General features: G+C 40.7%; 1 pseudogene; it reads left to right on the top strand.

The window, feature by feature from the left end:
• The window catches only part of LOC109563588 (nucleolin-like), a 145,901-nt pseudogene extending 131,993 nt beyond the window's left edge, over nucleotides 1-13,908 (top strand).
• Nucleotides 13,909-18,784: the final 4,876 nt, after the last annotated feature.

Genomic DNA, 18,784 nt, shown 5'->3' with positions numbered 1-18,784 from the left:
TGAATGGACTGCTTCTGATCCTCCTTATCAATAGTATTGTCATCCTTTTTCCCTTGACTGAGTTCCTACATCAAGAGCTGACTGTTGGGGTCTGGTTTATCTGTTCTAGTAAAGACACCACAAATGGGGGGTCAGTTAAGTTGTCAGTGTCTTCTTCCAAACACCATGATCCATACAGTTTGTATAAGGTCCCTCCTTAATTAAATAATGATGAAAGATGCACCACTACCTCTTCATTCTTTAAGTCTTGCATGCATGCCTGCTCAGTCTCTCAGTCATGTCCTACTCTTTGTGACCCCCATGGACTGTAGCCTGCCAGACTTCTCTGTGCATGGAATTTCCCAGGTAAGAATACTGGAGTAGGTTGCCATTTCCTCCTCCAGGGGATCTTCCTGACCCAGGGATCAGACCTGTGTCTCCTGCATCTCCTGCACTGGCAGGCAGATTCTTTACCAGTGAGCCACCTGGGAAGCCCCCTTTAAGTCTTGAGTATGGTACTAATATCTGATATCCTTTGGAATGCAGTATTGTTTTGACTTACTTTCTTGACTGTTTTCTTTAAATAATATTTATTATAGAATCATTTCCTGTTACTTAATTCATGTGGCTGCAAAATTTTAAGGATGAGTAGAATTCAATCATTGTGTTGGGTATTTTTATCCATTCTATTAATAGTTTGTTCTTCAATGGTGATTGCTATATGTTAGCCATTGGTGTAAGTGATTTCCATATGTTAACTCATTATTCAATCTTCACAAGAACACCATGAATGCAATTACTATTAAGATTTTTACTGATTGAGAAACCGAGGTATGCTTTTGCATAGTTAGAAGTTGTAAGAGCTCAGTCTCAAATCTAGGAAGTTTCTTTTAAATTTTGTTCTTTTAACTACTATTCTCCAATGTCTCTTATGTTGAAGAATCCCTTTTTATTTAATTTAAACAAATTTTTTCCAACTCAGAAGACCACTTGAATATTATCAACACTATCAGAGGACATTTTAAACAGTCTGCTTCTTAAAAATAACAATCCCACAAAACTTATGACTGTCCTTTTCACTGATGCTTGTCACTTGAGATTTAAGTATTATGTTCAACTACTAATTTCCACTACCTGTCAAGAAGCAGTTTGTTAGAATCTTAAATTGACTTAGCAATAAAAACAAAAACAGAAGTCTATCTAGAAAATTAATATTGCAGTATTTCATGGTGTTTCAAAACTGGTCTTGTTTGTATTTAGGTATGATTATTTACCTTACTCCTTGATTTTGATTCCATCTTTTTAAACAAGTTCTCCTTTCTGCCTACAATGTATGTAGTGAAGTGGTTGACAAATTAGGTGACATTATAATACCAATTTCTAAAAATTATTTAATTTTAATAAGAGACTTTAACCAAAAGATTGATTAGGAACACATCTAGTATTGGACGGATTTGCAGAATTGACACAACAAAGTATTTGTGAAGCCTCTGGTTGGTGAATTTCACATATATACAATACCATGTGTGAAATAGCTAATGGGAACCTGCTGCATAGCACAGGGAGCTCAGCTTTGTCCTCTGTGATGAGTGGGATAGGGAGGTGTGAGGGGGCTCAGGAAGGAGGGGGTATATATATGCATCTAGCCTATTTATTTTGTTGTACAGTGGAAACTAACACAACATTGTAAAGCAATTATATTCCAATTTAGAAAATGAGTACCATAACTTACTGCACCACACTGACTCTGAAAGACAGAGAAGAAAACGTATTCGTGCATATTAGTATGATTACCTATATCCAGATTTACCAAGAGAAAGCAACCATTATAAATTATTGATATAGTAAAATAAACAATAACTAGAGTTAAGCAAATGTGAAGGAAAATAAATGAGGAATGAAACATTTCCTTATATGTTTTTGTATATCAAATATGGCCTGGAGGTCTAGACTTGGCCATTCAATACATATAAATAATACAGATACACAACACAGATACATATACATATACACAATACAGATATATAAAAAATAAAAGCCAGAAGAAGATTCTTACCCAGGATTGGGAGTGATTTTTCCATAATTTCAAAATGTCAAAAGATTTCCTGTGGTCAGCTTACTGTATTAACCTTTCCCTTTCTTGGGCATTTTATTTATATTGGTAGCTTCTAACATTATTGGCAGGTGCCCAACATGTGGCAGGAATTAAAAAACAATTCTGGAATACACAGATTTGTATCACTCAGTCAGTTCAGTCACTCCGTCGTGTCTGACTCTTTGCAATCCCATGGACTGCAGCACTCCAGGTTTCCCTGTCCATCACCAACTCCCAGAGCTTGCTCAAACTCATGTCCATTCAGCTGGTGATGCCATCCAACCATCTCATCCTCTGTCATCCCCTTTTCCTCCTCCCTTCAACACTTCCAGCATCACAGTCTTTTCCAATGAGTCAGTTCTTCACATCAGATGGCCAAAGTATTGGAGCTTCAGCTTTAGCATCAGTCCTTCCAATGAAAATTCAGGACTGATTTCTTTAGTATTGATTGGCTTCATCTTCTTGCAGTCCAAGGGACTCTCAAGAATCTTTCCCAACACAACAATACAAAGGCATCAATTATGTGGCGCTTAGCTTTCTTTATAGTCCAACTCTCACATCCATACATGACTACTGGAAAAACCACAGCTTTGACTGTATGGACTTTTGATGGCAAAGTAATGTCTCTGCCTTTTAATATGCTGTCTAAGTTGGTCATGGCTTTTCTTCCAAAGAGCAAGCATCTTTTAATTTCATGGCTGCAGTCATCATCTGCAGTGATTTTGGAGCCCGAGAAAATAAAGTCTCTCACTGTTTCCATTGTTTCCCCATCTATTTGCCTTGAAGTGATAGGACCAGATGCCATGAAATTTGCTTTTTGAATGTTGTGATTTAAGCCAACTTTTTCACTCTCTTCTTTCACTTTCAAGAGGCTCTTTAGTTCTTTGCTTTCTGCCATAAGGATGGTGTCATCTGCATATCTGAGGTTATTGATATTTCTCCTAGCAATCTTGATTCTAGCTTATGCTTCATCCAGCCCAGCATTTCTCATGATGTACTCTGTATATAAGTTAAATAAGCAGGGTGACAACCCTTGACATACTCCTTTTCCAATTTGGAACCAGTCCATTGTTCCATGTCCAGTTACAATTGTTGCTTCTTGACCTGCATACAGATTTATCAAGAGGCAGGTCAGGTGGTCTGGTATTGCATGTCTTGAAGAATTTTCCACAGTTTGTTATGATCCACACAGGCAAAGTCTTTGGTGTAGTCAATAATGCAGAAATGGTATGGACCTAACAGGAGCAGAAGATATTAGGAAGAGGTGGCAAGAATACACAGAAGAACTGTACAAAAAAGATCTTCATCACCCAGATAATCACAATGGTGTGGTCACTCAACTAGAGCCAGACATCCTGGAATGTGAAGTCAAGTGGGACTTAGGAAGCATCACTATGAACAAAGCTAGTGGAATTCTAGTTAGTTCAGTCGCTTAGTCGTGTCCAACTCTTTGCGACCCCATGAATCACAGCACACCAGGCCTCTCTGTCCATCACCAACTCCCAGAGTTCACTCAAACTCACGTCCATCGAGTCAGTGATGCCATCCAGCCATCTCATCCTCTGTCGTCCCCTTCTTCTACTCCTAATCCATCCCAGCATCAGGGTCTTTTCCAATGAGTCAACTCTTTGCATCAGGTGCCCAAAGTATTGGAGTTTCAGCTTCAACATCAATCCTTCCAATGAACACCCAGGGCTGATCTCCTTTAGGATGGACTGGTTGGATCTCCTTGCAGTCCAAGGGACTCTCAAGAGTCTTCTCCAACACCACAGTTCAAAAGCATCAATTCTTCAGCGCTCAGCTTTTTTCACAGTCCAACTCTCACATCCATACATGACTACTGGAAAAACCATAGCATTGACTAGATGGACCTTTGTTGGCGAAGTAATGTCTCTGCTTTTTAATATGCTATCTAGGTGGGTCATAACTTTCCTTCCAAGGAGTAAGCGTCTTTTAATTTCATGGTTGCAGTCACCATCTGCAGTGATTTTGGAGCCCCCCCAAAAAAAGTCAGCCACTATTTCCCCTGTTTCCCCATCTATTTGCCATGAAGCGATGGGACCAGATGCCATGATCTTAGTTTTCTGAATGTTGAGCTTTAAGCCAAATTTTTCACTCTCCTTTTTCACTTTCATCAAGAGGCTTTTTAGTTCCTCTTCACTTTCTGCCATAAGGGTGGTGTCATCTGCATATCTAGCTGAGCTATTTCAAATCCTAAAAGATGATGCTGTGAAAGTGCTGCACCCAATATGCCAGCAAATATGGAAGACTCAGCACTGGCCACAGAACTGGAAAAGGTCAGTTTTCATTCCCATACCAAAGAAAGGCAATGCCAAAGAATAATCAACCTACCACACAATTGCACTCATCTCACACGCTAGCAAAGTAATGCTCAAAATTCTTCAAGCCAGGCTTCAGCAATACATGAACGGTGAACCTCCAGATATTCAAGCATGTTTTAGAAAAGGCAGAGGAACCAGAGATCAAATTGCCAACATCCACTGGATCATCAAAAAAGCAAGAGAGTTCCAGAAAAATATCTATTTCTGCTTTATGGACTATGACAAAGCCTTTTGTGTGGATCTTATTGTGTGGATCACAATAAACTGTGGAAAATTCTTAAAGAGATGGGCATACCAGACCACCTGACCTGCCTCTTGAGAAACCTGTATGCAGGTCAGGAACAGCAGTTAAAACTGAACATGGAACAACAGATTGGTTCCAAATAGGGAAAGGAGTCCGTCAAGGCTGTATATTGTCACCCTGCTTATTTAACTTCTATGCAGAGTAATCATGAGAAACGCTGGGCTGGAAGAAACACAAGCTGGAATCAAGATTGCCGGGAGAAATATCAATAACCTCAGATATGCAGATGACACCACCCTTACGGCAGAAAGTGAAGAGGAACTAAAGAGCCTCTTGATGAAAGTGAAAGAGGAGAGTGAAAAAGTTGGCTTAAAGCTCAACATTCAGAAAACGAAGATCATGGCATCCGGTCCCATCGCTTCATGGCAAATAGATGGGGAAACAGGGGAAATAGTGGCTGACTTTTTTGGGGGGGGCTCCAAAATCACTGCAGATGGTGACTGCAGCCATGAAATTAAAAGACACTTACTCCTTGGAAGGAAAGTTATGACCAACCCAAATAGTATATTCAAAAGCAGAGACATTACTTTGTCAACAAAGGTCCGTCTGGTCAAGGCTATGGTTTTTCCAGTAGTCAAGTATGGATGTGAGAGTTGGACTATAAAGAAAGCTGAGTGCCGAAGAATTGATGCTTTTGAACTGTGGTGTTGGAGAAGACTCTTGAGAGTCCCTTGGACTGCAAGGAGATCCAATCAGTCCATCCTAAAGGAGATCAGCCCTGGGTGTTCATTGGAAGGACTGATGTTGAAGCTGAAACTCCAATACTTTGGCCACCTGATGCAAAGAGTTGACTCATTGGAAAAGACTATGATGCTGGGAAAGATTGAGGGTAGGAGGAGAAGGGGATGTCAGAGGATGAGATGGTTGGATGGCATCACTGACTCAATGGACACGAGTTTGGGTAAACCCCAGGAGTTGGTGATGCACAGGGAGGCCTGGCATGCTGCGGTTCATGGGGTCACAAAGAGTTGAACATGACTGAGAGACTTAACTGAACTGAACTGATTCAACTCATCCATATTGATAACATTATTATTATCCCATGTCCATAATAATAATAATACCTTTGAAAGTTATAGGTATCTGAACTTCAGTTTTGTCATCTGCAAGATGGCTAAATAGTTTCATTCAGATGGTCTCACATTCATCTAATTCATTTTGATATACTGAGTTTCTTGTCTCAGATTGAATCTCCTTGTTAACTTGGACAAAGTTAAGCCTTTGAGTAGGGCTTCCCTGGTAACTTCAGCTGGTAAAGAATCTGCCTGCAATGCAGGAGGCCTCGGTTTGATTCCTGGGTTGGGAAGATCCCCTGGAGAAGGGATAGGCTACCAACTCCAGTATTCTTGGGCTTCTCTGCTGGGTCAGATGGTAAAGAATCCACCTGCAATGAGTGAGACCTGGGTTCGATCCCTGGGTTAGGAAGATCCCCTGGAGGAGGGCATGGCCACTCACTCCAGTATTTTTGCCTGGAGAATCCCTATGGACAGAGGAGCCTGGCAGGCTACAAAAGGATCAAACAAGACTGAGTGACTAAGCACAGCACAGCAAACCTTTGAGTAGTTTTGAAAACAGGAATGATTTAAGGAGGCCAAATTGTCAATACAGTCAGGCAGCTTGGAACTTCTTGAATAGATGACATCTTCAGCCAGAACCGGCATCCAGCAGGTGGCGCTATGCCATTATCATGAGCCCAACCAGCCCCCAAGAGGGACACTTCTCTCTGTCAGCAATCTTAATCAAGGGCGGCAATCTTAATCAAGGGCGGCAATCAACACGGTCATACTTTGTTTCTTTATGATTACAAGATGAACTTGATACTTTCTGATTTGAATAATTACACTCTATTTAATTCTTCTCCCTGCAGTCAGGTGGAAAAAAGCTGAAAAGGGTTTTTGCTAATTCTAAAACTTGACTAAATAGCAGGGGGTAGAGAACACATAATGGAATTATGTGGACAGAAAGAGGATCAAATCCCACCCACTGAACACAGGTTCTATGCTTGGGTCAGGAAGATTCCCCTGGAGAAGGGAATGGCAACCCATTCCAGTGTTCTTGCCTGAAGAATCCCACGGACAGAGGAGCCTGGTGGGCTACAGTCCAAGGGATCAAAAAGAGTCAGACACGACTGAGTGATTTTCACTTTCTATAGTATAGTCAATAGTATGGACTATGGAATAGAATATAAATATATTTATAAATCGTTATGACTTCAAGGCATATAATAGCAGGAGACCCTGGATTTGGGAGCAAATGGGATGAGTTAAGTTCTGGGGTTCTTGTTAACTCATTGATAGAGGCAATGAGATCTATAGAAGATGGGTCTGGTCCCACTCTATGTAACCCCACTGATCCATGCTGATGGGATTAGAAGTCAGCTCGCTTATACTGGGGTGTGTTCTTGACACCTGTTAGAAGATTAAACTGAAACACCAGTGCTGTCTGGAGGTCTGACAATGGAATTGAAGTGTTTCAGGAAGCACATGTCACTGTCTGCATGGCGGGGTCTGCTCAAATGTGAAGATGCGAATAGTGGTCCTCGATGAGGTCCTCCTCAGAAAAATCCTGTTTGTTTTCCTTTCGGAATTCTTATTATTTGGATGTTGGGTCCTCCTGGAATGATCTCCTAATTTTCTTGCCTTTTTTCCTACATTTCCTTTTCTGGCCAGTTCTACCTGTTCTTTCTGAAAGATTCCTCATGTTTATATTTTTTTACATTTGTATGGATAACAAGAGTGATATTTAAAAACTTTTTTGCTTAAAAAGAAAGAGCATCTAGTAGTTGTATTATTAGTGCAAGATTTTATTTTTTTCTCCCAGAGAATATTATCATTTCTTCCATGCTTTCTTTTCCACAAATTAGCTCTCTCTCTCTCTCTTTTTCAAATCTTTCTCTTTTTTCTTTAGGTACTAAGATACAAATTATTATCTCTGTGTTCTGGAGAAAGAGCTTGTCAATTGATGGACCTAACCAAAGGAGACTGAGTAAGGACCCAAATGTTTTGCTGGACTTCTGTCAAAAAATTAATCCATATAGATATTTTCTTTAGGCATTTGATTTTTCCAAAGGAAAATATATTTCAGGGTCCTTAGGAAGAGAAATAGTGAAAGAGATCTAAAGTATATTCACTTCAATGTAATTCCTGTTTTTAATAAGAAAGGTTAGTCCCTATCCTTTATTGTGTCTTTTTCTCTCTAGTTCTATTTATGCAGAGAAGAAACTTCCCGCCTTTATGAGAGAGGTGATAGTTGTCTATTAGAACAGGTGGGAAAAAAAAAAGAAACTTCATCGAAGAAATCTATGCATTTCTTAAGGAAATGTGTAATAAGCATCCTAGTTTTTGCCCCATCCTCTACCACATCCTGAGGTTTATGGAGTTTCTAACTCCTTAGCCCTTACGAGCTCTGCCCTGTAAATTATCTTGCTGCTAAATTACATTGCCTTTTCCTGGCTGTGGATTCCAGCTTTCTCAGTTCTGTGAAGCCTTTTACTGCTAATACATCTGCTTCCCCAATTTTTATTTTCTATTTTATTTATTTAAAAGAAAAATGCTTGGAGTATAATTGCTTTACAAGGTTGTGTTAGTTTCTGCTGTACAACGAAGTCAATCAGCTCTACGCATACATATATCTCCTCCCTCTCACCACCCACTATCCCACCCCTCTAAGTCATCACAGAGCACCGAGCTGAGCTCCCTGTGCTACACCACAGATTCTCACTGGCTAGCTATTTTACATCAGTAGTGTATTTATGTCAAATCAAATCTCCCAGTGCAGCCCACCCCTCTCCTCCCCGCTACACCCCCACCCTGCACTCCCGTGTTCACATGTCGGTTCTCTAGTCTGTATTCCCAGCCTCGAAAAACGTACTGTTCTTTTTTACATGCTCTCTTCTCCTGTGCTTTTTGATTTGTGGTGCATTTATTTTTATAACTGTACTATTGTTTTTAATGGGATATTTGAATAAGGCAACGATCTGTGCATGTGTTTACATTGCCTTTTTTTTCATATTCCCTTTGCCCGGTAACAAGTAGAATCTGGATTGTAATATGAATACCCTTCTTAGGGGTCCTGTGGCAGTGAGTGAGCCCTGGAGGTAATGTTCATTTGGCCATATCACTGTGATGATGCATTTGCCACTGCTCTGGAGACCACAGATAAAACCAAGAAGATAATTCTGTGGATTTTGCAGTTCTCTCCAAGGAAAGGTGATTGATAGCCCTGTCCTACTGAATCCTGTGTATAAATGTCATCATTATCGACATTTTACAGCATTGCCAGCTGAACCTCACATAGGATAATTTAACAAGGTTGCTAATGGAGAAACACACATTTGTCCCAGGTCTCTTTGAACCCAGAGACCATCTTCTTCACACGATATATCCTCCTTGACAACCTCAAACTACCCTTCATTACCTACTTAGGAGAAATTGTCTGAAATACATTATAATTGAGTGAATTTGCCTGAAATTATAATTACTATAATTTTGAGTCCTGAGTTTCCTGCACTTTGTTTAGCATAAAACAGTCTTATAAAGTTGGAGAAGGACATGGCAACCCACTCCAGTATTCTTGCCTGGAAAATCCTGTGGATGGAGGAGCCTGGTGGGCTGCTGTTCATAGGGTCGCACACAGTTGGACATGACTGAAGCAACTTAGCATGCATGCATGCATTGGAGAAGGAAATGGTAGCCCACTCCAGTATTCTTGCCTGGAGAATCCCAGGAATGGAGGAGCCTGGTGGGCTGCCGTCTATGGGGTCACACAGACTCAGACACGATTGAAGTGACTTAGCAGCAGCAGCAGTCTTATAAAATAGTATAAAAATTATTCAATATTCGTATTAAATACCATATAATATTAAAGTATAGGAGGCTTGGATGGTAGAGTCCGCCTGCAATGCAGAAGACAAGGGCTCAATCCCTGGAAGGGAAGATCCCCTGGAGAAGGGAATGACAACCCACTCCAGTACTCTTGCCTGGAGAATCCCATGGACAGAGGAGCCTGAGGGGCTATAGTCCACGGGGTCTGAGTCATACACAACTGATAGAGGGTTTATATTAAAGTGTTGTGGGAAATCACACTAATGATTTTTAAACCTCCTAGGCCCTCCTAACGAGCCCCAGGTTAGCGATTTGTGAACTGTTTCCTGAGGTGTGCTTTACACACTTGGTAGTGGTGATAGGAATGGACAGAGTAAGGAAAGAACATGAGAATATGGACCACATGCTTATTTTATGCCTATTCATCATATCCCAAGACAACATCCTCAGTTCACTTCCGGCTGAGAGACTGAAAATAAATATAAAATAATAGAAGACAATTCCCATCCTCAAAAGAAGTAGACTACCTTAAAACCAATGTAAGTACTTGAAACATTTGCAAGTGATTTTCATGCCTGCAAAGCAGGAGACCTGGGTTCGATCACTGGGTTGGGAAGATCCCCTGGATAAGGGAAAGGCTACCCACTCTAGTATTCTAGCCTGGAGAATTCCATGGACTATACAGTCTATGGGGTCGCAAAGAGTTGGACACGACTGAGCTACTTTCAGTTTCACTTTTCACACCAGAGGCAAGACAGATGTGGTGCCATAATTCAGCCATAATTCATTATGAATTCATAATTCATAATGAGAGGAAGAATCTTTGAGGAGATGGTGATTACTCCGTCTACAAATTGGATTTACATGCTTGTATATTCTCATAGCGCCTCTCCATCAAATCTATCACACCCTAAATGGCATTACAAAAACAAATTCTATTTTTCTAATGAGTTTTTCTTGTTTCTCTCTTCTGTTTACTGCAAACATGGGTTTCTCATCAGTGAGGGCAGCACACTTGTTCTTTAAAGTAAATTTGAATTGAAATTCCAGAAGATAAGTGGGTGGCAAATGCCTGGCAAGGTAAATAATTTGATGAGACATAAAAGATAATGAAATTTCAGCCACTTTCACTGGACCTTGAAAGTTTAATTCTACCCAGAAGTATTGGAGAAAGAAAATGAGGCAGCATAAGTTAAAATTGCAAAATTAATCCTTGCAAAAGCAAAAAGTAGGATGATTTACTAATGGAAGTTCTCATTTGTGAGCCAGTGATAGCAATTTTTTTTTTAATATAATAGCTAGAATCTGGATTGTGATCTATTTTTACCATTTCTGTCTGGCTTTTGTTTTCAATGTTTAAAGAATGTACAGAAGGGCCATCGTCACCTTTCCAGAGGTGATTACTGGGCAGGCTGTCTTTTGCTTCAGTCTCGAGTGCTAGCTGGCAGCCAAGCTTAAGCACTTAGGGATCATTGGCTGCCATCAATGGTGCTTAGGGTCCTCTGGGCTCATTTGCGCCACTCTCTCACCACACACTCTGCCATCATAAGCTACCATCATGGTAAAGCTCACAATTCAGTTCAGTTCAGTTCAGCCACTCAGTCATGTCCGACTTTTTGCAACCCCTTGAACCACAGCACACCAGACCTCCCTGTCCATCATTAACTCCTGGAGTCCACCCAAACCCACGTCCATTGTGTCAGTGATGCCATCCAACCATCTCATCCTCTGTCATCCCCTTCTCCTCCTGCCCTCAATCTTTCCCAGCATCAGGGTCTTTTCAAATGAGTCAGCTCTCCGCATCAGGTGGCCAAAGTATTGGAGTTTCAGCTTCAACATCAGTCCTTCCAATGAACACCCAGGACCGATCTCCTTTAGGATGGACTGGTTGGATCTCCTTGCAGTTCAAGGGACTCTCAAGAGTCTTCTCCAACACCACAGTTCAAAAGCATCAATTCTTGGGCACTCAGCCTTCTTCACAGTCCAACTCTCACATCCATACTTGACTACTGGAAAAACCATAGTCTTGACTAGATGGACCTTTGTTGGCAAAGTAATGTCTCTGCTTTTTAATATGCTGTCTAGGTGGGTCATAACTTTCCTTCCAAGGAGTAAGTGTCTTTTAATTTCATGGCTGCAGTCACCATCTGCAGTGATTTTGGAGCCCAGAAAAGTAAAGTCAGCCACTGTTTCCACTGTTTCCTTATGTATTTGCCATGAAGTGATGGGACCGGATGCCATGATCTTAGTTTTCTGAATACTGAGCTTTAAGCTTGCAAAGGCTGGTAAAAATCAAGGTGACTCCAAGAAAATGGCTCCTCCTCCTCCTTCACTAAGAAGATAGTGAAGATGAGCAAACGTCAGAAGATCAAGAGGATGAGAGAAGTGGAGAAGAGGTTGTTATCCCTCAAAAAAAGAAAAAAAAAAAAAAAAAAAAAGGCAAGAAGGCTACCACAACTCCAGCAAAGAAGATGATGGCTTCCCCAACAAAAAAAGTTTGCAGTTGCCTCACCGGCAAAGAAAGCAGTTGTCACCCCTGGCAAAAAAAAAAGGCAGTGGCTACGCCAGCCAAGAAGACAGTTACACCTGCCAAAGCAGTAGTGATGCCTGCCAAAAGAGGAAGCCACCCCAAGCAAAGCATTGGTAGCAACCGCTGGTAAGAAGGGAGCAGCTGCTCCAGCCAAGGGAGCAAAGAATGGCAAGAATGCCAAGAAAGAAGACAGTGATGAGGAAGATGAAGATGACAGCGAAGAGGAAGACAAAGATGATGAAGAAGAGGATGAGCCAGCACTGAGGAAAGCAGCTGCTTTTGGTGCTGCTCTTGCCACAGATGATGAGGATGAGGAGGAGGAGGAGGGTGACTCTGAAAAAGAACCTATGGAGATTGTATCAGCCAAAGGAAAGAAAGCTCCAGCAAAAGGTGTTCCTGTGAAGGCCAAGAGCACTGCTGAAGATGAAGAGGATGATGATGAGGAGGAGGAGGAAGAGGATGACAATGATGATGAGGAAGAGGAGGAAGAGGATGACAATGATGATGAGGAGGAAGATGAGGAAGAGCCTGTCAAAGAAGCACCTGAAAAGGAAAGAAGGAAATGGCCAAAAAAAAGCAGCTCCTGAAGCCAAGAAACAAAAAGTAGAAGGTACAGAACCAACTACATCTTTCAATCTCTTTGTTGGAAACCTGAACTTCAATAAATTTGCTCTTGAAAACGGGTATCAGTGACCTTTTTGCTAAAAATGATCTTGCTATTGTCGATGTCAGAATTGGTATGTCTAGGAAATTTGGCTATGTGGATTTTGAATCTGCTGAAGACCTGGAAAAAACCTTGGAACTCACTAGTTTAAAAGTCTTTGGCAACAAAATTAAACTAGGAAAACCAAAGGGAAAAGACAGTAAGAAAGATTGCAATGCGAGAACACTTTTGGCTAAAAATCTGCCTTGCAAAGTTACTCAGAATGATTTAAAAGAAGTGTTTGAAGATGCTGTGGAGATCAGATTAGTCAGCAAGGATGGAAAGAGTAAAGGGATTGCTTATATGGAATTCAAGACAGAAGCTGATGAAGAAAAAAACCTTGGAAGAAAAGCTGGGAACAGAGATGGACAGGCGATCCATTTTCTCTGTCCTACACCGGAGAGAAAGGTCAAAGTCAAGACCATAGAGGTGAAAGAATCACACTTGGAGTGGTGAATCAAAAACCCTGGTTTTAAGCAACCTCTCCTATAGTGCAACAGAAGAAACTCTTCAGGAAGTACTTGAGAGGGCAACTCGTATCAAGATGCCACAGAACCAAAATAGCAAATCTAAAAGGTATGCATTTATAGAATTTGGTTCACTTAAAGATGTAAAAGAAGCTCTACATTCATGTAATAAAAGGGAAATTGAGGGCAGAGCCATAAGACTGGAGTTGCAAGGACCCAGGGGATCACCGAATGTAAGAAGCCAGCCATCAAAAACTGTTTGTCAAAGGTCTCTCTGAGGATACCACAGAAGAGACGTTAGTCATTTGATGGCTCTATTTGAGCAAGGATAGTCACTGACTGGGAGACTAGATCCTCCAAAGGGTTTGGTTTTGTAGACTTCAACAGTGAGGAAGATAGACAAAGCTGCCAAGGAGACCATGAAAGATGGTGAAATTGATGGAAGCAAAGTCACTTTGGACTGGTCCAAACCTAAGGGTGAAGATGGCTTTGGTGGCCGAGGAGGAGGCAGAGGTGGCTTTGGAGGCCAAGGTGGTGGCAGAGGTGGCAGAGGCGGAGTTGGTGACAGAGGCCAGGGAGGCTTTGAAGTCCGACGAGGCTTCCGAGGAGGCAGAGGAGGAGGAGGCGACCACAAACCACAAGGAAAGAAAACGAAGTTTGAATAATTTCTTCTCTCTCCCTCTTCCATTTGAAACAAAAGACTCGGGTTTTTACTCTATTACCTGATCAATGACAGAGCCTTCTGAGGACATTCCAAGACAGTATACAGCCCTGTGGGCTACTTGGAAATCCATATAGATAACATTTCAAGGGAGATAACCCTGTTGGTGTTGACTGGATATTCGTATAAACTTTTTAGAGGTGAGTGATAGAGCTAACCCTTATCTGTAAATTTTGAACTTATATTGTTTCTTCCCGTGTACAAAACCATTTTTTTCCTATGGAGTTTTTTGTTTTTTCCATTAGGGGGTTGTAAAGGAAAGCAGAATGTTTTATTGATTTTTGCTTCAGCAATTTTGGGACAAATTAAAAGTCCTAGAACTTTGGGAGAAAAAAAAAAAGAATGTACAGAAGGAACTCACTCCAAACATGATCGGGTGCATGACAGAACTGTATCTCCACCTCCCCTGCCTCTTATCCATTTGTTGTGATTAAGTCACTAAGTCGTGTCCGACTCCTTGCAACCCCATGGACTGCAGCATGCCAGGATTCCCTCTCCTTCGCTGTCTCCCAGAGTTTGCTTAAACTCAGGTCCATTGTGTCAGTGATGTATTAACCATCTCATCCTCTGTTACCCTTCTTCTCCTGCCCTCAATCTTTCCCAGCATCAGGGTCTTATCCTTTAGCCTAGTGGTAATAAAGATCACAGAGTTGCTTGAAGAGAACCAGTGGCCATGTTTCTATAATGCTCCTTTTTGTCTTTGCTTCTGTTTCTTATTTTCACAATATTGTAAGCTTTATCTCAGAGAATTGCTTGAAAAATGTTTTAAATGCACAAAGGTAAAGATACTTTTCCCCATCACCACATATCATGGTGAGTACATAATCTGGCACTATGTAAAGCATGTTATATTATTTGATTTTATTTACTACTCAAAATTGCCATTCTAGGAATACTATTATTTTTACCAGTTTGCTGTTGAAAAAATACAAGGCTTAAGTGGTTAAACAAAATGCTCAAGGTCACACAAGTGAGAAATGTTAGGTGAATCTGAGTATTACTAGTATCAATTTAAATTAAATCAGTAGCAATATGCTTCTTAGTATAGTCTGTTAACTTAAAATCAAACAATAATGAATTTTAAAATGCCAGCTCAAGCACTTATTAAACTCTCTTTGAAATGTTAGTAATTTAATAATCTTAATTAGAAATGAATTAGTCACACATGGAATACATATTCCTTTTGGAAATGTCTAACATAGTGGCCTGAAGGAAGATAATGATACCTTAACCTGAGCCACAATTGAGCCAATACATTTGTCTTACGGAAAATATGCCCTGCCCAGTTCACTCCACAAAAGTCTAAAGGATCCTGGAAAAAAAGATCAAAATGTGTCTTCCAGCCCAAATTTATATTTTCCTTTGGGATTTCCTTGGTGGCTCAGACGGCAAAGTGTCTGCCTATAATGCGGGAGACTCGGCTTCAATCCCTGGGTCGGGAAGATCTCCTGGAGAAGGAAATGGCAACCCACTCCAGTATTCTTGCCTGGGAAATCCCATGGACTGTGGAACCTGGTAGGCTACAGTCTATGGGGTCGCAAAGAGTCAGACACAAATGAGCCACTTCACTTTCTTTTTGCTTCATAAAATTTCAGCAGCATATAGCTGAGTTGGTGTTAAATATATTGCCAGAGGTACAGATAAACGTGCTTTATATTCAATAAACATTGAATTTATTCACAAACTTTATTACACAGAAAAATAGCTTTTAAGTTCAGTCAGGAAATAATACATCTGTTCATAAACTTTTCTTTCCAAATTGATCTCATTTTATGGAGGAGAGACTCACTAAAAACAAAATTCCTTAATATGGTTATAGCTAATGAAACAAATAACCTTAGATATGCAGATGACACCACCCTTATGGCAGAAAGTGAAGAGGAACTAAAAAGCCTCTTGATGAAAGTGAAACAGGAGAGTGAAAAAGTTGGCTTAATGCTCAACATTCAGAAAATGAAGATCATGGCATCCGGTCCCATCACTTCATGGGAAATAGATGGGGAAACAGTGGAAATAGTATCAGACTTTGTTTTGGGGGGATCCAAAATCACTGCAGATGGTGACTGCAGCCATGAAATTAAAAGACACTTACTCCTTGGAAGGAAAGTTATGACCAACCTAGACAGCATATTAAAAAGCAGAGACATTACTTTGCCAAGAAAGGTCTGTCTAGTCAAGGCTATGGTTTTTCCAGTGGTCATGTATGGATGTGAGAGTTGGGCTGTGAAGAAAGCTGAGCACCAAAGAATCGATGCTTCTGAACTGTGGTGTTGGAGAAGACTCTTGAGAGTCCCTTATACTGCAAGGAGATCCAACCAGTCCATCCTAAAGGAGATCAGCCCTGGGATTTCTTTGGAAGGACTGATGCTAAAGCTGAAACTCCAGTATTTTGGCCATCTCGTGCGAAGAGTTGACTCATTTGAAAAAACCCTGATGCTGGGAGGGATTGGGGGCAGGAGGAGAAGGGGATGACAGAGGATGAGATGGCTGGATGGCATCACTGACTTGATGGACATGAGTTTGAGTGAACTCCGGGAGTTGGTGATGGACAGGGAGGCCCGGCATGCTGGGATTCATGGGGTTGCAAAAAGTCGGACACGACTGAGCAACTGAACTGAACTGAACTGAATGAAATGAAGAAAAGAAGCAAAACAAATAAAAGAAACCCATATTCCTCAATCACAGACACCTAAGGAGAAGGCAGTAGTCAATTCAATTCCCTATAATTTCCCCCTTTCTGCATTTTTGAGATTGATTATATCTGAATTGTTTGTGACTGGCAACCAAATGTTAAATTGCTTGTTTTATAAAAATAACAAATATATTATGTAGTGTGCCATTTAAATATTCAAAACATCTCAAAATAATAGCAGCTGTCATTTGGGGGCACTTCCAGTATGCCATCCACTAGAAGACTGTTATTTATATAATTTCACTGTATTTTCACCCTCTTGAAAACTGCTACAAACATTTATCTTTAACATTGCTGCATTATTCGGTGATGTAGCTTGCCCTCCCATCTGTACTGTGGAAACAGAATACAAAAAGGATAAACATCAAGTTTTAAAGAAAGCGTGCTGTATGTCTCTGTAATCAAGTGTGCCAATTTGAAAATCTGGCATAAAGATGCCAGGACTGCTGGCAGAGTAAGTTTCCTAACGTCTATAAGTATGAAGTTCAATTGATCAGCCTCATGGATGGCTCCTAATGCCATCAGCATTTCCATGCAGGCCCAAACAGTTCCTTCTAATTTGTAAGGATAATGAAATATATCCAACTGATCCTCTTCACTGTTAGAAACTGTTGCATTAACAGACAGAGTGCTATGGCCTTATTCTTGACAGACTTGTTCTATTAAAATCACATCAGAGCAAAATGTGTCCAGACAAAACCTCAAATGTTTTTTGCCTTCAAGTTTCTTAATTTCAAATGAGAAATATGTTGTTTCCAGTAAGCAGCTTCTAGGCTCATGCAATGTGAAGATAAATTTATGTTCCTTGTGATTAACTGACTAAGCATAATTAACTTAATTAGGAATATTATTTTGCCTGTCTCTATTAGTCCTATTCTAGAACAGGAACAAAAATAATCCCTAAAAGAGCCTTGATTAGATCCTGTCATGACTCCGACAAGATCCCTTACATAAGAAAAGCAATCAAGAAATAACTGAACACCATTGAGACAAATAAACATTTCTTATCTTCATTGTTTGTAATGTGATTTGGAGGTGAGGGAATTCTTGACTCTTGCAAGTGAAAAGGCATGAAACATTAGATCACTTGTTTTGTAAGGGCACTACACACATTATATTGGTTGTAGTTTAAATACTAAAAACATCTAAAAAGAATAGAGACTGTCATTTCGAGGCACTTGCTGTGTGCCATGCAAGATGAGAGCTTTATATATGTTATTTCATTTATTTTCACCATCACCTAATAAAGTAGTAGTTCATGCCCAATGAATACTGAAGAAAATGAGATCTTGAGAGGGGAGGGTGAACATTTTGCTCAAGGTCAAATAGCTATTAATAGTAAAATGATGGGTCTTGCTCCTGAACTATAATTGTCAGACCCCAAAACCTGTTTTCCTGATGGCTCTGCTACCCTCTTTCGATAAGTATTTGACTCACAGTAAATCTACTGATGACACCGTAAAGCGTAAACCTCTGTATGTTACAAATGCCCTCAAGTGTCTAAAGCCAGTTCCAGGCTATCGCCATAGAGCAGGCTGGACATACACAGCAGTGTGTGTCTGAATTTCTAGACAGGACAGATTGAAGCTCTTCCCACTCTTGCTGGAGAAGCAGTGAGAAAGTTCAAGTTAGCCTCTTGGCTCAGTGAATGCTCTTTTGCTCACTTGTGTAGACTGATCTTTCAAAAAATATACAACATCCCTTACTTTCATAGTGTTTAATGTAAGAAAAATATGCTCTGTAACAATGAGGGAATACTAAGCATTTGCATGCATATAATGAAATGAACTTTCTCATACACTGCTAAGGACATGAAATATAGTGTATTTTAGGAGGGCCTTTGGGCATCATATTTGCAAAGATTTAAAGGGAAGCCTGGGAGAAGGCAATGGCACCCTACTCCAGTATTCTTGCCTGGAAAATCCCATGGATGGAGGAGCCTGGTGGGCTGCAGTCCATGGGGTCGCTAAGAGTCGGACACGACTGAGCCACTTCACTTTCACTTTTCACTTTCATGCACTGGAGAAGGAAATGGCAACCCACTCCGGTGTTCTCGCCTGGAGAATCCTAGGGACAGGGGAGCCTGGTGGGCTGCCGTCTATGGGGTCGCACAGAGTCGGACACGACT

This window comes from Bos indicus, chromosome 9 (assembly GCF_029378745.1).
Source record: "Bos indicus isolate NIAB-ARS_2022 breed Sahiwal x Tharparkar chromosome 9, NIAB-ARS_B.indTharparkar_mat_pri_1.0, whole genome shotgun sequence".
Lineage (NCBI taxonomy): Eukaryota > Metazoa > Chordata > Mammalia > Artiodactyla > Bovidae > Bos > Bos indicus.
The sequence above is the reverse complement of the archived record's forward strand: the minus strand, read 5'-3'. Positions and strand labels throughout refer to the sequence as shown.